The sequence below is a fragment of the Amblyomma maculatum genome, chromosome 1 (genome assembly GCF_055883805.1).
Source record: "Amblyomma maculatum isolate TAMU_Amacu chromosome 1, ASM5588380v1, whole genome shotgun sequence".
NCBI lineage: Eukaryota > Metazoa > Arthropoda > Arachnida > Ixodida > Ixodidae > Amblyomma > Amblyomma maculatum.
The window spans coordinates 270,471,238-270,494,615 of record NC_139344.1 but is presented as its reverse complement, the minus strand read 5'-3'; the positions used below and the strand labels follow the sequence as shown (position 1 = coordinate 270,494,615).

General features: G+C 47.3%; 1 pseudogene across 1 annotated transcript in view; it reads right to left on the bottom strand.

Moving 5' to 3' along the window:
- The window catches only part of LOC146206518 (uncharacterized), a 74,966-nt pseudogene that overhangs the window by 49,599 nt on the left and 1,989 nt on the right, over nucleotides 1–23,378 (bottom strand). The window lies entirely within an intron of this gene.

The window sequence follows — 23,378 nt, the reverse complement described above, 5'->3', positions numbered from 1 at the left end:
CGAGTTCTAGATGCCGCTTGATCGATGAAGCCCCCTCGGTTGAATGCACCTATCTGTGATTCAACATGCTAAACCTCGATGGGCCGCATCATCCGTCCAGACGAACGCACGAAACTGCCATCGCTCAATCTCTAGCTCGAGCGCGTTATGTAAGCCGCTTTCGCAGGCTGTGATTGCAGCATCGATTTCAATCAGCTCGACTCCAACTGGAAGCTCAATAAAAGAGGTGGCCGTACGCGTGTACCTCCGCTCGCGCAGGATCCCTCCGGGAAGGGTGGCCACGACAGGTTCACGATGCTAGGTTGATTCATGGTTGCCGAAATAAAATCGAAGCCCTCGCGCAGGTTGCTTTCGGCTTTTATACATCAAACCACTATCGAGCTCCCGTGCACCACGTTCGTTCCAGCACACTTTTCCGACGGCGATGTATGATTGCGGTCGCCATATTGATACATCGGGTAGTCTGAGCGTGACATAACCAACATAACGTTGATAACAAGTTTGTATTAAGATGCCGGCCTGTTCGTGCAGCTCGCGCGGCCGCCGAAGAAACGCTTCGACACAGCGGGCAGCGTGCGCCATTGCGCAGCTCATGCCTAAGACTAATGGCCCGGCAAGTTCGCCGAGAAGTCTCCCAATTACCTGCAAATATAATTAGCCCTGACATACTAATCAGCTCACGCGACGGAGGGCGCTCGTGAACTAATTAGCGGCCGACCTTGCGCGAACTGCAGCAAGAGACAAATACGAAACGAGGCTCCTTGCGAAGCGCGCTTCTGCTTCAGGGCGGGCTCATTGCTCCGCCGCGCGCTTCTGAGCCAACCGAACCCGGCTTCGCCCGCATTTCACACGGTGGCAGAGCAGCCGCAGAAGGTCTAAAGTCCCTCAAAGACCTTAATAAGGTCTACTTCACTCTCCTACCCGTTATTCTTTTCCTCAGCCGCGCCTGCGGGCGCGCCGGCTGCTCACAACTCCATCCGCCCCTATTGGAACCTCGGGTCGGAGAGGTCGGAGGTTATTTCCGTTTTCACTACTTGTTCGCTCTTCCTGCGTTGGGTGAGGCTCCTTTTGTCGGGTAAGTTTAGGTAACTGTGGGGCGCTTTTGGAATTCGGGCTCGCTGCGGGAGCGTGCGGTATGTTGTTCACCCGAGCCGGCGCAAGATCCCATATACGTCCCTCGCGGATAATGACAAGTGCATCCTGTGCTGCAGCGGGAAATTAAACGACGGCCTTTTTGTTCTCTCCAGTTTCACGCATTTGGACCGTTCTGCCTCGGAGCGAAATACAGGAGGGAGGCAGCGGTAGCGAGGTTTAATGGAGTAGATGAGTGAGCGTTGTTTAGCATAAATTTTTCTTCCAGCTCGCCAAACTGCGGAAACAGCGAATTACGTAACTCCACGGCAAATAATATTGGCATATAAGGCCCCACATACTTATTAAGGAGAGTAAGCATAAGAAAAAAAATGCAAGTGGGAACGAGTGCCTGAAATCAATTGGGACTAGGGGAAAGGAGTGAACCCCAGCACTAAGGACAGGCATGCTACTTTACAACACCAACACATGCTTTCTGGCCTTCAGCATCCTCACCTTTGAGGTCTTTGTAAAGCCGGTGATGGCTCATGAGAAACGTGAACCGTGCATATGCTTCGTGTTTGCGTACATATGTTCATAAAGAATGTGTTACAATTTCCTTCAAAAACCTTCACTCATCCGAAGTCTCCGTGGCAAAATTTTGGACAACTTCAGGGAAAGCGTTTTTGAACGTAATTTTACCCATATTTTAAAACTACTCCACAGCAATCAGTATATCCGTACATCCTTCCTGGGGATGCTTGTAGATTTTGTTTTGTATTTGTCGTCAAAAAAGCGAACAATGCTTTTTTATGGGAGTCTCCTTGTGAACGCAGGACAGACTGCGCTAGTGAAAATTTGCTTATAGGTTAGAACCGTTCCTGTCATTTGTTCGGAACAGAACCTTATAATATTCCACATCTGCCTCGCAATTACTGTAAAAAACGCTCCCCATTGTTTTCCAATGGTGGTTTTAACTACCCGGTTCGAGCACAGGAAAACTTAAGATGCCAATATTTGCTTCTCGTAGGAAGGTTAGACAATTCCGATCGATGTGTGCATAAACAACATTGCGGGACATCGGCCTCATTTTCCTGCTCTTTCGTCATGTCTTGCGTTAGAACGCTTCGCGGCCAGCGCAGCAATACTATATCTCACGGCTGTGCAGACTGATCTTCCAATTTACCGCGCCGCATCCAGACGCCGCAAAGGCCCTTTGCACTGGGCCCAGTCCGCGAAAGCAATCTTGTTCCATATATGAGCGCACGGCGGTGAGAGCGTGCTCAGCGGTCTGGCGATGGCAGCTCGGCGGTGCTCCCAGAGACGGTGATGACCGCGTCAAGGACAACACCAAGATGCCGCCTGCATTTCGTGCGACCCAATACTGCGCGTGTCGTATAAGGCGCAGTAGGAATGGACGCCCGCCATTCTCCCGGCTCAAACTCTGACCTTTGTGCGAGAGGCAGCGAAATATCGGGGCTTGGGTGCCCTCCCCCTCCTCGCTTCCCTGTTCTCGCCCTTTCCCGGTGGCCGAGGCATTCATTTGAATCCTACAGCATTCATATCATGGAGAGCCGAGTTTCATGCGTAGTGGTGCTGGCCCGGACGGGCAGCCTTCACTGTGTATACACACCAAAAGTAAAAGAAACGCCGCTCGCTTCATCGACCGCTCTGGGGCTCCGAAACGCTGCTGGTTGACTCGCATTCCTTTTTAAGCCCGTTTGGGAAATTGGTGCGCGCTGAAAGAGAGAGACAGAGAAAAAAAAAGCAAGGAGAGCAGATATGCAAAAGGAGGACGATATAATTATACATATTTGCTCAGAAGCATTCGCTTGTCCCGCGGGCTGCGCGCAGCGCCCAGGAACGCGCCGCACATTTCTGCATGAGCGTGTTCTCCCGGATGCTGATTTTGTAGATGCCGGCTATGTAGCCCGGCTCAAAGACTGCTGCGCAGTTGTTGATTGTGGTAGCTTTAGTTCCCCGTTTCACTCCTGCGGTATTTGAATACCACCGCGCTTGTACCGAGTAATGTGTCCGCCACCGGGCACCGCGTGCAAGATGCACTCGCAGAAAATTCCGCCACAGGTCTGTCAAGTAGACTTGTGGAATTAAGTTTTGGTCTTTATTTAGCCCATGTATTTCACTCTGCGCATGCTGGTCGGACCCCCTCAACAGACTTTAACCGATAGCTTTAGTTCTCCCGTTCAGCGAAACATTCAGCGTTGGGCGTTGTCCTGTCGGCGTGCAGCTGTTTTCGCAAGAAACTCCTGATTGGTCGGCATAATCATGAGGTCACAGCCACATGACCTCGAGGGGAGGGGGTCGTGGCAGAATTTGGAACAATGGTTGACACTAAAGCTGGCATGTTTATGAAAATCAGAAAACAGCAACGCATTTTTTTTTTTGAGATCTGGGTTATAAATGGCGTAACGGTTCGCACTGACAAAGAACATTAACACATGAATTAAAGACCCTGGTTCAATTTGCCACAACCGAAAAAAAGATACATTGAGCTGTGTACAGTCCTTATAAGCACTTTTACGTGTAGTTCAAAGTTTCCCTTGAAATAAAAACACAAAAAGATTGCTGAATAATGAGGTGGTGGATGAGGAATCCACAGCGTGTTGAAGCAGAAAGTTCCATTCCCGAAATGCATGCAAGAAAAATGAATAACGAATTGTGTTTATATAAACTATATTTCTGTAGGGGTTTCCTGTGTTTGCGCCTGGTAGCTCTTGTGCCAAAAAGACAGATACTTGCTATTGTCCATTTTGAGTGGACTATTGTACAGCTGACAAAAGAGTCATAAACGTGTAAGATTTGGAGCGTTTGGTAATTGTCGGGAAACCAGTCACTGCTAGCGGTTCTGAAGGTGAAGTGTAAGCATCGAATCTGTTGTAGATAAATATGACTGCTTTGCACTGATTGTTTTTCAACTTTGTTATGCTTGTCTGTTTGTATAACCATTAAGAGAATGAAGTGTGCTCTAGCGACCGGGATCAGCGCGAAGAAAGATGACGCGATAAAAACTATAAACATGAAATGGCCTATGGCCTAGGCTCCAAGTTTAATCTCAGCATGCGCTCCCGCGGGCACGGACGGGGCGGAGTGTGCCGACGTCATACACGCAGTCGCAGACCACGTCCTCGCTCAGCAGTCATCACCGTCTCAAGCGCACTGCGATCCGCTACCCGGTCTCCGCTCATGAATTGCAGCCTAGCGTAGGCTCATCTTGTCGTGAGCTTTCACTCCGAGGTATTTGCCCCGAAGGAACTCGCGTCTGCTAAATAAATCTGCCATACAAAAGATGCATCACCGAGTCAGCAGCGCGTGCGAGTGCTGTACGAAAAGACGCCGCGCCGCTGAAAGCTCTCTGCTTCTCCTTCGTTCGGCGTCAGGAAAGCGCCTTTATAAATGTAACAGCGGACATTGCAAAGTGATCACGCCTTGTCCCCCACCCTCCCTCTGTGCACTGCTTGCCCCCGCCGGTGCCGCGCACGTCCCCAAACGCAGAGAAGAGGATCCAGGCGCGTCCGATTGGGCCGATCGATTTTTCGCGTAACGCGGCGGCGACTCTCTTTGCAACGCCTTCCTCCTCGGAGATGAGAGCGTGCCGTCGGTGCCACTCGCACACGTGGGGATGCTCAGAGGTCGCTGGTGAGCCAGGAGGCGACGTCAGGTGGAAAGGCATAAGTCCTCGCAACCCTACGTCGCTTTTTTTTTTTTTTCGTCCTGTCTCTTAGCGGTAAAAAAAAAAGCAAAAAAAAAAAACGATAACGAAGCTCTGCAGCACGCTAGAAAGAAACTGTGCCGATGGAATTTAGCCCTACTTCCTGTCGCCACCGCGAAAAAGAAAGGAGCGCAGATCTAAAGAAAAAACAGCGACGAATCAAGCTTGCCGATAGTGGAGAGAGAAATGAATTCAGACACGTGTCCTATATGCCGAGATGAAATAGCTGCCCGCTGTACCACGGACGTTGAGGGTGGTTGAAGCTAGGGTTGTAATGCAGACGCTTGGACGCTAATTGCATGGAAGCGCTTCGCAGGGCACCGGTGGAATGAAAACGCTACAAACAGACAAAAAAATTGTGAACCGAAATTGCAGTTATAATTATTCACACAGGGCACACACTGGCTGCGTAAAGATGCACGAAAACGCACCTTGCATTGTTTAAAAAACAAATGTTTTCGAAAAAAAGTAAACTGTAGCGTGTAAGGTATCTAGCGCTTTCATTTTGGCAAATACGAGGTGTCACGTTGACATAGCGAGCCAATGATATCTCTTCGCTGCTCACGTCACCTGCGTTACATGATGTAGTGTGCATTAAGTAGGGAAAAGTCCTGCACCTGGAAATCCCTTTTTCTGAACCACCTTTCAGGGACCCTTTAATTGTACTAACGCACGTTTTTTTTTTTTTTTTCTTGTATGCAGGGGAACTCTATGCCTTCGAGCGGATTTTTGATATATACAAGTTGATTCTCCGTCTCTCCGTTTCTGTTCCACTTGTCTGAGTTAACATGTTTGCCCTTTTGAAAGCACGTTTGTTCAGCCTTGGAATACCTATATATTGATTTGAGACGACGACCACGAGCAGGATCTAGCGGCAGAAGTTTTCTCTCTTCTCTCCTAATGAATAGCGGCCGCGTGTCCGTTTCACCGAAATCTCGTATGCTTCGTTTTCCTGCGTGTAAACACACACACACACACACACACACACACACACACACACACACACACACACACACACACACACACACACACACACACACACACACACACACACACACACACACACACACACACACACACACACACACACACACACACACACACACACACACACACACACACACACACACACACACACACACACACACACACACACACACACACACACACACACACACACACACACACACACACACACACACACACACACACACACACACACACACACACGCACGCACGCACGCACGCACGCACGCACACACACACACACGCACGCACGCACGCACGCACGCACACACACACACACACACACACACACACACACACATACATATAAATATATATATATATATATATATATATATATATATATATATATATATATATATATATATATATATATTTGCGGAATGTAAGGAGAACAGAGGCTTGGCTTTATCTAAGAACATCAACGTTATTAAAGAAGAAAGAGTTCCCCACCCGCTAAGATTTCGCAGGAAAAATTCTTAGACAGCCCAGACTACTCTCGAAGATCTGTATCACCCGATCTAAAAATATCTCCCATTACCCCGCTGTGAGATTGTGCCAATAGACACCTGCTTTGCGGACTTGGAAGAACATTAGATACGTGGACCCGTATGGGTCGACCATTCTCCAGGCAGATTACCGCTACGTCTCCGACTTCCATCTATTGAGCCCCATGCAGCACCTCTTTCCCATTGGACACCTAGCTGTAGTTGAAAAATTCGGAGTTCCTGCTGTCCTTAATCTATTTTATGGATTATTTTCGCCCCTTTTCTGGTCCAAAGTCTGTGAGTTTTAGTCATTGGCAAATTACGACACAACATGCAGACTTTTCAACCATTTGCGTAAGCATTAGAGGTTTTTATACATGTAACTTTGTTATTAACCGACCAAAAGTTTCTGTTTAGGGAGAAGACAAAACGGCTCAGCCAAGTGATTTGGCCGCGCGCACAACACTCCTCTTGATATCAAAAGTGAAACTGCTGGCCATTTTTCAGCGGCGTGTGGAGGCTGGCTCAGATGTTTAGAATTTGCTGCACTTTGGGGCGTTTAGGCATGTTTATTAGGACAATTCCCTTACAATTTACAACTGAAACCACGAAAAAGGACAAAACGGCTCGGTCTCGGTGCTGCGCAAGACAGTCTACAAGCCACTGAAACCGAAACTAAGCTTTAGGGTGCCTCGATGCACGCTTCTCCGCGACACTGGCTTATTACTGTCCTCACAGATACTAATGAAGTCTTCAAAGACAGCCTCCCAATTTCATACAAGCACGAATCTGACACAACCTTACAACCTAAATGGTACCCCCCCTCCCTCCCTCCCTCCCTCCCCCCCCCCTCCTCCTCCCCCTTTATGCGTCTTTCCTTACTGGGCTTTCTCAATGCTTGGCTGCATACACCTATTTTGTGTTTTAAACATCTGATATGACTGTCGCATACGTAAAATTAAATCTAAACAAACAAAAACGCCTCGCAGTTGCTTGCAAGTGCCACACGACAGGCTGGTGTATTTCGCCTGAAACAGCTGAAACCGTGTGAACTGAACTTCCAACTTCAAGAATTTCCGATACCTTTTGCGTGTGGTTTAAACATGAGTAAGTGCGGCACACTGAAAAAAAGAAAAAAAAAAAAAAGAAACGAAGTCATGTGACCTTCTTAAAAGTTGCGATTTCTGGTCCGCAGAGCAAGTATAAAGTTTCTTTCAGTCGTACATGTTTCTCATTCTTCGTTGCTGAAATGAAGAAAAGTGGAGCGAGCTTCCGCGAGCGCGGCAAATTTCAATTACGAAAACAAAAAAGAATGAGTATTAACACAATTACGCTGGTTTTCTATGGCAGCTTGAGAATTCAGCGTCAGCACTCGAACACAGTCTGTACGTGCACCGAAGCGACTGCGCGGAGAATTTAGAAAAAAAGGCGGCAAAGCAAACATGAAAACAATATTTGCACTAAGAGAAGGGTGTCGTCACGTTGCCAAGATTTAATTCATTTCATTCCAACTGGGGATTGGATTGCGAGTTTAACGGCATAAATGTAATAACAGTAAGAAAGAAAAACAGAAAAGTGGGAGGATAGAGGAACATGTAAATTAAACCCGACATCCGCCGCTCTCGACCATTAATTCAAGGGGATTGCTCCAGACGTTCGAAAAAGTAACGTTGCTCTTTGTTTTACACTCTTCTCGTTTTAGGAGGAGCAACATGCAAGGAAAAAGGAGGGAAAGGGGAAACCGAGTGCAGCGCTCGCGAGGAATGCGGTGAGTACGTGGCTGCCGCTGGCACCGACCAGGCACGTCGCCGGGCCATGAATAAAAAATGGCATAGAAAGTCGACTGCCGAAACCGATTCGGATGGCGAACCCAATTAAATCAGTGCGTGTGGTCGCGCGGCTTACGCAGGCCGCAGGGAAATTTGACGGGGTACCACGGAGCTGCAGGAGGAGGAGACTTGGCGCGCACGGCGGAGCGCTTCGCACGCACCCCACGCGTTCATGAAAGGGCGGAGTCGACTAATGGCGAACACGTCATGGTCCCGGTCCTATCGAGAGCACAGGTGGATAAGCGTCTCCATGTATCAAGGAAACACGGCGGAGAAGGGCATTTAGGCAGCCAGTCGACCTTTTGTCATCGCTGTACGCAGTCGATGACGAGGCTCGAAACTTCTTAGTTTCGCGGTGCCAACAAAAAATCAATCAATCAATCAATCAATGAATCCATCAATCAATCAATCAATCAATCAATCAATCAATCAATCAATCAATCAATCAATCAATCAATCAATATATGTTGACAGCGGAATTGAAGGTTTATACAGTGCACAAATCTGCAAACATCAGCTGCCTATACACTACATCTCGAGCCGATTAGAGACGTTTGGCGTACCGGAGTCATACTATAGGGCAGACAGACGCATACCGCTTTACCGAACCCCTCCTGCACACACATACTAGAATAGGTGTGGCAAGGCGTACGTGGCCACTGCATCTGCGCAGCCGGCGTCCAGTAAGCTGGTAAACGTCTGCGCTAGCACGTCATAGGTATATGCTAAATCTCTCTATTAACACGATAGCTTTTAAGAATCCCGCGTCGCTGAAAAATCGTCGTCGTCGTTGATGGCCGCGAGAGAAAAATCCCCATGTTAGCAAAAATTATTAAAATTCATGAATATACTAAAGAACGTTTTGTTTTATTTATTTATTTATTTATTTGTGGGATTTAACGTCCCAAAGCGACTCAGGCTATGAGAGACGCCGTAGTAGAGGGCTCCGAAAATTTCAACCCTCTAGGGCTCTTTATCGTGCACTGACATCACGCAGCTCACGGGCGCTTTGTTTTTTGCCTCCATAGTAAAGTGGCCGCCGCGGCCAGGATCTAAAGAATGTTTTGATTAACGGCAAGATTCTGAGTGAGGGTTCCTGTAATCAAACGAAAGAAACTGAACTGAAAAGGAAACTGCGGTAAGGGGAGCTGTGCTGGGATTCGAACCAGGGACATCCAGTATGCGGGATGGGCACACTGCTCATATGCCCGGATAGCTTTGTTTCTTCATTGTCACAGGCCACGACAGCTTGTTGGTTACAGACGAATACAATCCAATGGAATGCGTCGCGGTCTTTGACCGAGTGAATTGTCATTGGAGTCGCGTAGTAGTGCATTCGCAAGTAATTACGAGCATGCAAATGAGGAATTTAGTCATTACGCAAAAGGAAATGTAGGAGGACACTTGCTCGCCTTAAGGGTAGACGCGAGAGCGCCTTTAACCCCGCCTTTTCACTCCGCGAATGTTTGGCAACTAGTTACTAGCTCAGAGTTTGACAAAGGTTAACGTCTTTGCCACTGCCCGTCAACATCTGTTCCGTTCTTCCCGTGTCGGACTCTCGTCCCCATTGGGCCTCATCCTGGCGACGTGTTGGGCTCTTGCTTTGGCGGAGAGACCGCCACCGACTCGTGCAGCAGCAGGTGCGTACGCATTTTCCCTCTAGGTACCCTGGCCTTGACCGGGAGACCGCTGGTTATGAATGCGAGCACCTTGTATGCTTGCTCGAGTCCAGGCTCGATAGGAGTCCGGCGCTCGCCTGTGTACGTTGCCGACGCTTCTGAGTCGAGAGGGCCTGGCTTGGCACGGTTCTCCGTCACCGGTGGCGACGCGCGTTGAGCCATTGACGCGCGACCTCTGTCGTCGATATCTGCTCCGCGCATCCCTCATCCTCCTTTGTGATGTGTCGAGCGTGCTTTGACCCTTTGGTTAGCCATGAGGCCTGAGAGCGCCCTTAGCTCCACCACGAACATGTGTGTACTGTACATTTATGATCCGGTCCCGCTCATGGGAACTCCGACGCAGCTATGGGTTGTAACGAGGTCTGAGGGTCAGTGCAGTGTTTGTAATGCGGCTTTCTGTATAATAAACGCTGTGCTCATAACTAGTGCTCTTGCTTCCTTCGGAGCGAAAGCGCAAGCGCGCAGTGCATTCTGGCTGGGTTGTCGGCTTGCTCTTGCCCAAACCCGCGGTATGTGGCTGGGGTGCCGCACACCCGATGGCAGCACTTTCAAAACTGACTAGATAATAGCCCAACGTGGCGTCTGTATGGCAGCCCGGGCTGTCCCATACGGCATCGTTGACCCTCGCCCGTGAAGTGAGAAGCGGGAGAACTTGCCTTTAAGAATATGAAAGGCGCTGTAGCACACTCACTACTTCGTGGACACCTCAAACGCTTGTACACCCGTCATTGAGAGATGAGCGGGAAATTTCCAATGCTCGTAGAGGTCACTAGAGGTATAGCGGAGTAGCGCGGAGAGAAAAACAATCCGCTGAGTGCAGTGAAGGTGCGTGTACGATGAGATGCAAGTCGTTGAGTGAGTGTTCACAGCCGTTATCGTGTTTTATACTTGACGTGTAGCGTAAGCGTCTGCCAAGTTTTAACGGGATAGCGTTTAAGGCTCCGTTCTAAAGAAAATCCGGTGTCGGCGCTGCGAGCAAGAGATGACGGGAGTGGTTCCGGGAGGAGACAGCTGACATGGTCTGCCCCTGACTGGTCGTAGGGTTGAGCGACGTCACGCCACCACGTGACATGACCAATTTGGCAGTAGCTGTCAACTCAGGTTTTTCTTTTGTGGTGGGAGGGTAAGATGTAAACTTCCAGGACCCTGACGTTGCGAGTCAGGAATGTTAGTTATCCATAGGCCACACAGGCGTGCCCGCACAGCTTCGTTAAGCGGGACTTAATATCTATGTAAGGCGGCCTTTCGCCTAATATGACTCCTCATGACTGCATATTGAACATTATACGTTAGATAATAGAAGGCCAGATCTAGGCATTAGAGATTAAGCGAGTGTCAATGTGCATGTATGCGAGCAAAGGTCAGCAAGGTGAGACGCCGACGGGACTCCGTCAATGCTATCGCTTCATGCGTACACTTAACGGTACCAATTTATAGTATCGGGGCAGATTTATGAGAAGGGGAGAAGCGATGCGCCTCCTTCCTTCCTTACTTACTTCCTTCCTCCCCCCCCCCCCCCCCCCCCCTTAATCGGGAAGTTGTACTAGAACTATGCTGAAGCCCAACTGCTCGTCGAAAAATGTCCTAGAAATACAAGCTTCAATTGGGACCTCCACCCCCTTCCTCTCTCCTCACTATGTCCATCAGGAGTGACCAAAATCCATCCTTGTTGTTGGGCGCCTCGATGTGTGCATCTAGACGTCCTAGATATTTAGCGGTTAGTGTATATAAAACGTGCGCTAAACTTTCATCGTGGTGCCTAAGATAAAGCTGGAATATATATTTTAACGATGATATTTTTTGTGATTTTGTTTACTTGTATATGTGGAATAGTATAGAGAGCCATTCTTTAACATTGCTGCTCCTTAACAAAAAACATTATCCTGAAGAAGTAATGTCATATCGCCTAAAAATATGCACCTGGAAAACTGCGCTCATAGTAGCGTGCCAATAGCGTTTAAAAACCAATTGTACCTGTCCCGATTCCGCAACGAAGAAGATGGTGTTGCCACTATCTTTCGCAGACCAAGATTGTCGCTTTGATAGCGCTGCAAGAAACTACTGAGATGAAGTACTGCTTATCCGGAGTGGGTTTCAAGGATCCATAATAGCGTTGGCAGCACGTAGCAATGCACTGTCATAGGCCCGGCTTAGAATCTGCCTCTGACAGTCGCCTTAAATGCCGCTATTTTATTCGCATTTCTGTCGCGCTGCTAGCACCGCACGATATATTATGGAACCTGGACCACCCTGACCGTTTACCAGAATAAAAACAAGACTTAGCTTTCAAAAGTCCCCATTACCAGCCTTGAACCTATTTATTTCCCAGGATTAGGAGATGATTTCTTTTGCAAAAGGTGAACAGAGATCCTTAACGATCGCTTTTTTAACATCGTATGATTTTAACGCAACCCCAGGATCATTATGCGCAAGACAAGCGTCTACCCCAGCACGACTTCTTCCATACACTTGAAGCCACCGTATCCCCCTACCCCCCACCTTCTGCCACCGCCTTTCTTCTTTTAAAAGAATTACTTTTGGCCTTCACACTGTATTGCCCAGAAACTATTCATTAACACGAATATCGCTGCGTAGCTACATACCATGAGATGAATATACAACGAAGTACCCTGTACAGAAAACTTCTTACAGCACACGTGGAAGTCACAGAGCGACTACTGAGAGCAGGTAAACCGTAATTGGGACAAGAGAATGACTACATGGCTGGCGGCAGTAAGACCTTAGGCTTCCTCGAATCTGTCAAACAAGAATTCTGGAGGCTACGCGTGAAGGCAATAAGAAGAACAAATATCGTTTATCAGACAACTGATATTATTCGAGAAATTATTCCTGGCTGAACCGGAATCAGATATGTCGGGACACCCACAAAAAGGCAGCTCATTGTAACCAAACGAAATAAACAAAAAAGAGAAAGCGCTCGCACCATCCTGCTTCTCCTCGCGTAGCAAATTGTCTTACATCAGCGCTTGTGAGCGGCGCAGGGATGCCAACACGTTCGCGGAAACATTCCGAGCGATCAGCATGCCGTAAAAGAATGTGCGACGCTCAGACACGCCGCGCGCCTTCGTTGTCAGCCATTTGCTTTTTTTTGATGCCACTATGCTGCCTCTTTTAACGTCCGAAAGCCAGGTCGGCTTTACTGAGACCATCGCAAGGAGCATTATGCTGTCTGCTGGTTTTTATGCAATTTTTTAAGAAACGGACCACATTTTGAGATAACAATAGCACATCCTCCGCCTCGTACTAATAAATGTCAAAAAGTGCGATAAAGAAGGGTATGATACCGTTCAATGCACGACGAGATATTAAACTTACCTGAGAGTTGTCGACAGCGGAAAAAGCGTTTGTTCATTTTATAAAATTCCAGCTCAAAGGAGGTGTTTTAATGCGGCAGGGTTAAAGGCCCCGTTCTCGAGAAAATGGGGAGTCGGGGTTGTGAGCGAAAAACCACAAGCATGTCACTGGCAGGTGGCAGCCAACATGGCTAGGCACTGATTGGTTGGCGGGTTGTACGACGTCACGAGACCAGATTACATGGATCGATGTCGAGTGGTCTTCCACATTATCTGGTAGGTTACGACTGTGTGGTAATGTGTATGAGTGAGGCAAAAAAAACAAAATATGTGTGTGTGTTGGGGGGGGGGGGGTGAGTGATGAGGCGGGAGGTGACACGTCAGTACTATCCTTAAATGGCCAACTCTAACGACACATCCTGAGCGGCGGTGCTGTTGGCGTACGCAGGAACCGGTTTGCGCGTGCGCGTAATACGAGACGTTAGCAAACTTAAGCGAAGCGTTGATATCTGTCCATGACAGGTGTCGGCCTCAGCCTTCGTCCACTTAGGTCTCTCATTGGTGTATGGCTGTTTCTGGCTGCTGTCACGTGGCCCTACGTCACTGCAAAGAGACGCTTCTTTTCGGCCGGGCTCTAGGAGATTCTAGAGCACTATAGCCGGCCGCGAGGTCTGCGGCGGCGGAGTGCGGGTATCTGCTTGTCTATGCGCTCTCCAACGTAGCATATGGTGACGTAGGGTCATGTGACAGTAGCGAGGAAACCGCCCCGGTGTAGGGTATTCAGCGCCAGCGCAGAGTTCCATGGAGATGCGCACTGTTTTTGACGCCCACCATGGCACATAATCTTCAGCATAGAGTCGCAAGCTAAAACATGACTACCCGACATATGTATAAAGCGAGGCTTTATACCTATGTCGCCTTCCGAATGTGCCTGCATGGCCTATAGGAGTAGCCTGTCTGACTCGAAGTGCAAGGGCTCCGGATGATTTGATCTTTTCTGTGACTAAGCGAGTAGAAATTTGGATGTACGTGAACGAGGATCCGGAATGGCAGCCGCAGACTGGAGCTAGGAATGTTGCCGCGTCAAATATCTTTATAGGTATTTTTACAATCTGACGCTGATCAGTGAAAAAGTCCGCTGAATATGGCTGTTTATTAAGTTTAAGCGATGTAATCGTCATGTGCATCCCGTTGTACAGCTTGTAACGTCTGCGCTGCTGTGGCTTTGTTTGGAATGAAGAAGTGTCACTTAGCCTGCATTTCTTAGCACGAGTTCTGATATTGACTTGAACGTCGTTTGAAAACATGTACAGTGCTAAACAACAACAACAAAAAATAAAAAAATAAAACAAGGAAGTCATCTGTGTGTCAGCATGTCTACCATTTCAGTGACAGTCAACACACTTTTCTCCCGTGAAAGAAGTCTGATTTATTGCGCCCAAAATAACAAATATTTTAAAGTTTCTTTTTTCGAGCGTTAATCTATTTTCCCTAGCTCTTGCGCAAGAGCATTTTATAAGCGTGCGAATGCATATCGTAACCGCGCAAGGAAAACAAACGTAGAAGATACAGAACGAGGCGCGGACTTCATTTTCATCTTCAAGAAGCATGTTTCGTTAAAGACAGAGAAAAATTACTCAGCTGGAACAGTGTCTTTTCTCAAGAGGAAATTGTTCGCGTTATTTAATTTAGCACGAATGCGCCTCTATTTTCTGTTTATAGCAGATAGTGCGTAGTAATGCTTTGTTTTGCTTTATTTGTCTGTGGACTTTTCATAATGAATGGTATCAGTGATAATGCATTAAAAGCCTCCTTTTGTGCTGAGATCTTACTCTTCAAACTGGCGGAAGTGACGGCCTTTCTCCCTGACTTTTTCCGCATGCTTGCTAATGCAGATATTGAACATGATCCTGTTCAAAAAAATGAAAACAAGGGAAATGGCAATGATTCACTGGGCCTTAGCATTGACCTCTTAAGTTAAGCTCTGCGCACAAGGACAACATATATATTTTTATGCAACAATGTTTCTCAAGCTTATTATTCTTTGCGGGGCATTTATTCTCTCAAAAACCACGGGAGCGAGCGCGATGGCCAGACGGCGTAAAGAAAGAGCAAGGAAAAAAGGAGAAGCTTGCGGCGAAATGAAAACCGAAATGCACGGAAAATATGGGGCACGTACGCACAATATCGCCCCGTGTAACGCGCGGAGCCGTCCCGCTTTAGCCCTAAGTACCACGTGCGGTGTCGGGAGTCGCATTTTACGTCCGACGTCGTTCATCGCCCTACACGAGCCCGCTTCTACGCTAACAGCGGCTTTGCAGTGCTTGACCTGGTGTTTTCTTTGGGCCAAGAGACGACACCGGTGTAAGCCCGCACGCACGCGGCGACTACGTGCACTCTCAAACGTCTCGAAAGAGGGTCTCGTAAGCCGGATTTCGCTCCCCGGCATCTGCATATCCGCTATTTTTCTTCTCGCCGCCCGCTCCGCCATCTTTCTTTGTTCTTTCGCGCAAAGGCATAATCGATGAAGGAAGCGAAAATGGTGCCCTCGCTCCCAGCGTCCTGGACATTCTTTCGATGATTGATGAGGAGCGACCCATGAGCCTTTCAACGATCATACCTTTTCTTCTTAACGTTTCCCTCTGCGCCATTTGTGCATCTAGATTTTTCCCTACATTTCTTTATCTTAAGCTGTGCTCGGCATTCAAATGCTCCGGTTACTCTGTTTCCATCTTTTCACTCAAAAAAAAAAAAAAAGAAACAGAGCAAACCAAAACAAGGAAAAACAAGAGAGATTAAGCGAACAGAGAGAAAGCACAGCGTCCGCGTCGCGTCGAGCTTTTGCATGTGCCGCAATTTATAATGAACGCCGCGAGATGCGACCCCTGGTTCATAAAACTTTCAGCAGCCTAATCTCTAGACACGTGCGGGCGCGTCGCGATGACGATTCTCGCGCGGCCTGCCACATATTACGGCACCCCGAGTGGGCGCGGCGCGTCGGGCCTCGGATGGGCCAGCCTCGCGCGTTATTCCAAGCTGCCGAGAGCACGGCTCTGCATCCGGGCGAAAATGAGGCGTTCGTACTCATGGACCGTAACCGATGCCCGCTTGGAAGCCGGACGCGACAACAGTATTTTCGTCTTCGTGATGCCACATGGTCTATATGAATCAAGCCATTTGCAACAAATATGTATATAAAGGAAATGCGTGAGCGGTTGGTAAAAGAACATGGCCTACATTTTAGCAGCAAACAAAAAGTTGGGCGAGCAAACAAAAGTTGAGGCCCAAAGCACAAGATTAAGGTTGATGAAACCTTCCGCCTTGATGCAGTGGAACCCGAAGTATTCCAAGCCACCATGGTTGAAAGAGAATGGAGTTAGTTTTCTGCTCAGATCGTTTATAAACGGATAGCGATGCAGTTTTTGCATCATTCGTTCACAGGACTGTCTTGACGACCTTCGTCTTTCTCGTCTACTCAGGAATCGGACGGCGCGGGTTTCATCGACTGCCATTGTTCTTGATCTACAGAATTTTCTTCGGTCAGGACAGAATACTCGCCTATTGGGAAATTTAATGAACTATAGGCAGCGCCGCGATCGAACCAAGATGGCGACCGTAAGAAGGACATCTGTGATCATCCTGCGCGCCACAAGTTTCTTTGGTTAAAGGATTGAATTGTCAAGCGGTTTGTATTACTCTCGATGTAAAAATTGAAGGGTTAACTGCAGTTTGAATTATGACGAGGTACAATTTTGCGCAGGTTGCGGTTTTTCTCGACCGCCGTTAAATCGACCATTCACGTTTATTTAAAACAATACAAATGTATAATGACATCGAGCCCTTTTTAGCGGGGTTCCGCAATCGACCATCAACAATTTTGTGAGTGGCTTGCATCATATATACGCAGTTCCTGCATCCAAATCTAAATTTCCATAGGGCTACTGACAGCGGGAAAGCTATGGAACAACATCTCCAGGCTTTTTCATTTCGACGACGTACAAAAAGGCGCGCAGGAATGCTGAGGGGCCTTCGATTTGCCGCGACGCTCCCGGGAGAACACGCAAAAGCGCTCGTTATGGAGCACAATAGATGCACCGCAAATCTGCCGAGCGAGTTCTCCGTCGAGGAGCTCACGGGGCGGACCCATGCAGAGTGGCGTGAATAGAGTGAAAATCGCCAATATTTTCGTACGAACATTATGAAAGCATCCGAATATGACGATAAAGCCCTCGCAAAGGGAGCCACCAAGCGGTTGCTCACGGTGCCGATCTTCTTTAGACTAGTTCCCGACGCCACCGCTCCTTCATTCCATGACAATTGCCGCTAAGGCGTTAGTCCTGTGGCATCGAAGCCTTGGAGTGAGGTGCTTTAGATCTTTTGTTTTGGGATCAAAGATTCGACCTGGGCATCTAGCTGAATCGTCATCTGTTCCTCGTACTGCCATGCGCTTTCTTATTGATTATTTGCGATGTCACTTGAACCGGTGCCTAATGTCGCAAACGTGCAGCTGCAGTGAAAAGTTCCTGGGACGCAACGTATTTCCGCATCTTCACAATGTAGTGCTTACGATTGGATTTAGGATTACATAATTTTCGGGCTCTTGTGACGATGTCTGTTCTAGGCTGCGCGTAAAGACGGCGTTGAAGTTGACTTATCGCCACATTTGTATCCCATGGATTGTTAAAAGGGGGTGTACTCGCGAGAAGCGGAGGTCGTAGTGAAAAAAAAAAAAAAAAGAAATTGGCTAAATAGAAGTTGGATTGCATTTTTTTTTTCTAAATTGTTGACTTCGAGCGGATGGAAATGCCCCTACAGGGTTCATGGTAGCGCGAAGCAACGTTCGTCTACTTTTTTTTTTTTTTTTTTTGCATACCGAACGCGTTAAGTGAGGTTTTTCTGAAGCAGCAGTAACAAGAATGCCCGCGTGTACCGTTACCGACGTGCAAGCAATTAACGGCTCTGCGTATGTTATGCACCTGCGCGAATGTTCACGCCCTCGCGACAGTGTCCCTTCCAAGCGGACCATCTATTGCTTGCAGCTGCGTTAATGCATTTCCAGTAAAGCGGATCTGGGCAGAGCAGGAGACCAAGAGCAGTAGCCCACGATTGCGCGGTTGCAGTTGTTATCGCCCTAACCCGGGTGTAGCGTCAAGAAATAAACAATCAATCCAGAGCAAGCTAGTGTCTATTGATGTCTACTGTTTGCAGTACAAGTCGTCGACCAGAACCTCCGAAAAATTGAAACTGCCGATGATTTCTGCAAGGGACTCGTCAACTATTCTGCCTCCAGTACTTACATGTACAGAATATCGACACTCAGTGCCGCACTGATTATGCGCGGCACGTGCGTGGATCTTCCTTTATTTATAGATCAACTCATTAATCGTGTATGCTGGTCCTTATGATCATGTTGAACTTTATGGCGTAAGGGCAGCTTTGGCCGAAGAGTGCCACGGCACACGGCATTTATTTCTTTTTACGGAAGAAGGAGAGAAATATCAACATGCAAAGCTTTTCACTCCAGAGAAGCGGAGCTGGGAGGGAACTTGAGCCCCCGTACCACCGGTGGGTGCCCACTGGCGGAGCCGAAGATCGAACCCCGGACTTCCCGCATACGAGGTGCTTGCTCTCCTCAAGCCCAGTACTCGTACCCCTGTTACACGGGTGTTTTCAACGGCAGTTCAGTTGAGCGTCTGTTGAACGCCGGAACGGCAGTGGGAATGGAACGGTGCTGGATGCGCTCCCACGGCACTCTCCATGTTCGGTCGGTTCACTTCGAGCTGGTTCGAGCTGCGCCGCCGTCATCCTTGCGTACACGGGCGCATTGTGTTTCTGCGCTCGCAGTTCGGCAAGATGATCCTGCCACAAGTTGATAAGTAAATGCGTCAGTGACGCTGTCCAGGCAAAGCGTTTTTGCGCCGGAGCGCTCGCTTGCAGCGGAGACATGTTGCTGCTGGGGCTGCCATCTTGACTATTTCACCAAGAAACGGACGGAAACGGCGGTGGAACGGAGACCGGCGAGCTCCGTTGGTGTCAATCGCCGTTGGATTTCCAACGGCGCTCGCGCTACTGTGTAAATCTGCCTAACGGCCGTTAAGGCCAACTGACGTTTTCCTTAACGGTCGTTAAAGTACCCGTGTAACAAGGGTGTGTACTTGCGCCGAAAAAGAAGAAATAACTGCATGAATAGGATGATCTTCGCTTGTAGCAGTAGTATCCGTTATTACCGAGTCTATACCCAGACGCGAGGACTACTTTGTGAAGTGATAGTTATTACGAAGATACTGCTTTCCCCATAGTAAAGTATTTACAGCGTTAAAAATGGCGGGAAAAAATTATGAGCCGCCCTTTACAGCAACTAAAAGGAGCGTATGACAACGTTACCCACTGCGCCATTCCATAGTGCGGTCGAAGAAGCAGAGCTTGAGAGTCGAATAGATCGCTCAATCTTGAGCCGCGCATGAGATCGGGCACAAAGAACAAGGCCTGAGCCCACAACGCTACAGCCTCTGTGGTGTGCCTCAAGGTAAGTGTATTGAATACCACGCTCTTCAACATGACAATAAATATCGTGGAGCGCATACTAGCACCATACCTGTCTATATCACTTGTATGCAAGTATCGGGTGCGAAATGGCCTTAACTGCAGGCTAGACTCCAAAACACGGCATCATTGGTATCGTTCTACTTTTGCGAATTTGGCTCGAAAATCTTCGAAAAATGTATTATGCTAACCTTTGCTCACAAGTCAAGCGGCTCATGCTTGCGTTGTAGCTGTTATTTGGCAGTCGATTTCATGCGAAAATATTCACATATTTTAGTGTGGTAAGCAATCATTATAAATTTCAGAGATTACAGTGCAATTGGACATATATTGTAAATAAACACCAAATGATGCGAAATCTCCATTAAAGGATGTCCGGTCACTTTTCCTCCCTATGGAGTAGGCTTTTGAATTGTTACAACTTGGATTCATACCTACTTTCTGTATATTCAATGAGAGTTGCGTTCGTGATAATTTACACCATTTCACAGTTGCCTCATACGTTGGAAATTTCAAGTGCATATTGCAAATAATTTCAGTTGTCAAACTGTTCGTCCTTGTGATTTTTTTATACGCACAGTTAAACCTTTACGCTTCTGTTTTGCACAGTTATTTTGCCCAGTTGTTTGTTCTCTTTCACTTGATTATTGCTACCAATGCCATGTCTTTGTTTTTACTTTGCTGTTGTCTGTTGTATTGCCATCTACCAAGCGATAGAGTTTCATGGTCTCGTCAAGCAGTTATAAGAGCTTTTAGCCGTGGGGCACGTTTTTTTTTTCTGTGTGTGCAAATAAAAAAATAAAAAAAAAAATGAAATGAAAATCATGACCTTTCCTGTATTCCTCCAGTGAATTATTTTAAAAGTTGGCTGACAGCGACCTACGCTCTGATGATATCCCTTGCTGTAAGATTCTGTTACACGCCTGTGAATTCCGTGCTGCGGCTGCATGATACAATGTTTGGTTGTTTGCTTTGGTATCTCGTGCGGTGGCCTCTAAGACGCGCAAAATAATGATTCGCTATTTTCATGGTATCCCGCCCCAGGCTCTATGCATATTGCTGCTCTAGCCGCAGAGTGCATCGACAGCAGAAAATAGAGCCGTATTCAGGACTACACAGCCACCTCGTACATTGTGGGTGAAACACGACGGTGCACATTAGGCCGACTACTAGCTGTGGTTTCTTCCGATCATATCTTTTCATTATGCGTACTTAACGACCTCGTTTTCTCTGTGGTGCTAAAAACGGCTTAAATACAACCTAACACCGGAGGAATCCGGAATAAATCTAATTTATTAAAGACTGTCATCAGGCAGCCCTGTTTTGTTCTTCTGCTAGAAAGACATGCGCTGTATCATATACTGCTCGGTAACGTGGACCAAATTTACCGGTGCGGTGAGCATTTCGGAAAGTGCTAATGTAATTAGTCGAAGGCTAATAATCGATTAAGGGCTACAAAGTGAGCCGTTAGCAGCAGACGGGGTTGCTCAGGCGTTGCTCTGAGCCGACCACTCTGTTGTTCTTCCATCCGATAAGTAGTAGTAGTAGTATGTGGTTATTTATTATTAGATACCAAAAAGGAAAGAAAGAATGTTTGCCAGTCCCGGCATCTGCTATCTGATATCTGAAGTGGCACAAAAATATTACATGCATGCTGTCTTTATCAGAGTGGAAGCAGCCGGCCATTTTGTGCATCCATCTGCACTGCCTGAGCTCCCTGCTTTGCCACCGACGTCCTTCAGGACTGCTCCGTGATGACGTCACTGTCTCATGAGTGGCTTTCACGGAAGTTTTCAGTATCAAGGTGGCTGCAAGACTTGCCTGTAAAACATACACATCTGCGAAAAGACCATGCACCTCGTTCTTTGCCGCTTGCCCGGACATGCGGTCGCTCTCCGCTACATTGCCGCGCAAGCGGTCCTCTGAAGTCGTGGCTACCGCCCGTCAGCTCACTATCCCTAGAAGGCGCTTCTATGCTTTCTCAAGGTGAATGGCCTGTCCGAACGCCTTTGAGAGAGTGTTTCGGGGTTTCGGGCATGCGCCTGCGCACACCTCCTGTTTACCTTTCTGCCTACCTCTGTTTACTTCCACCAGTATAAAGTCGCTGACTAAACCCTTGCTGCTATAACGTTCTATTACTATATTTTATTCACTTCCCATACCTTTACAGAGTCATCGCTCAAGGGATGATTGCATGAGAACCGTGATTTTATTCCCTTGCAAACGAAATAGACCAATGAGCAGAATTAATAATCAGGGCACCGTTCAGTGTGCCTTTATTCGAAGTTCCTGGCTACGGGCTGCGTGGATATTGAATGAAACACAAACTGATTACTGTGAGAATCGCTTAACAAAATAACTAGCCATGTTTAGAAATAAAATGGTAAAATTGTAAGGTATGGTGTGTTCGAGTGACATAGTTGTTAGCACAGTTTGTAACACTACATTTGCTAAAAAATGAGATGAGCAAAATTTGTAAAGAATTCAAGGATAATAAAGTGTTAGGCAGAGTTCTTTCAGAGAACCTTGCCCCGCCGCAGTGGACCAGTGGTTAGAGCGCTCGACTGCTGATCCCGAGGACACGGGTTTGACCCCGGCTGTGGCGGTCCTGTTAAGATGGAGGCGAAAAGCAAGACAGGCGCTTGTGTACTGTGCGATGTCAGTGCACATTAGTGCATCTAGGTGATGAAAGTTTCAGATCCGTCCACTACGGTGCCCCTCATAGCCGGTGTCGCTCTATAGGACGCTAAACTAAACCAAATAAAATGAGCATTATAGTAAAAGAAAAACAATAATTCAGCAAATTATTTTATTGTAGACAATTTTGTCAATCGAATATGATTAATTGCAACTGACGGGAAGTGGTCCAGCTATCACCGTGTCGCAAGATATTGCCTGAAAGCAGTAGACTGGGCCCGAGAACAAAAAAAGCGCTGTTTTTCGCTTTTATATGGTGTGTTGTGTAGTTAGACATACGCGAAATAAAAGCGAGAAGTACAATTACAGATAATTTTACAAGGCGTCATCAGTTAGTTTTTCTCCCAACAGCAATTAAGAGAACTGCTTGTCTACCTTGTCTATAAATAACATGTGGCAAAGATCAGCTGCAGTATGTGTATAAACGGAGACAATCGCCTCGAAAACAGGCTAACTGATGTAAGCACATATCGAGGCAAAACAGCCACAAACTAACTCCTAAACAACCCACAAAGGTAAAATGTATTCTATCATTCCCCCAAGCATAAGATTGACTATTCTTGCTAGTGGTTGCTCAATGCTGGCCAGTCCATGAACATTGTGAGATTCTTTCATTATACATATATTTACTAATTGTGAAAACATCGAAATAAAACAGCTACACCTACTTACTGTAAGCTTAATTTATCAGTTCTTTTGCAGACATCATGCTCATTATGCTGCTAAATTACTTGAACTGCGGATCAATAAATGAAACCTGAACTTTTACCTGTCTGTAACCGTAAGCTTAGCGAGAGCCACTCTTCGACACTTATCTCCTCTGCCTCGAGACCCACTCGTCCTCATTGGAAACACTGACACACCATATTTGGAGGAGTAGGGGCTAATAGCTATGTTTCCTTTCTACGCATGATATATCAATATAAACTCATTACCAAATCTCGGCTACCTTTCTCCGAGTTCCACTGCTTCATTTCTACCTTTGTACTTTCCTCTTTGTG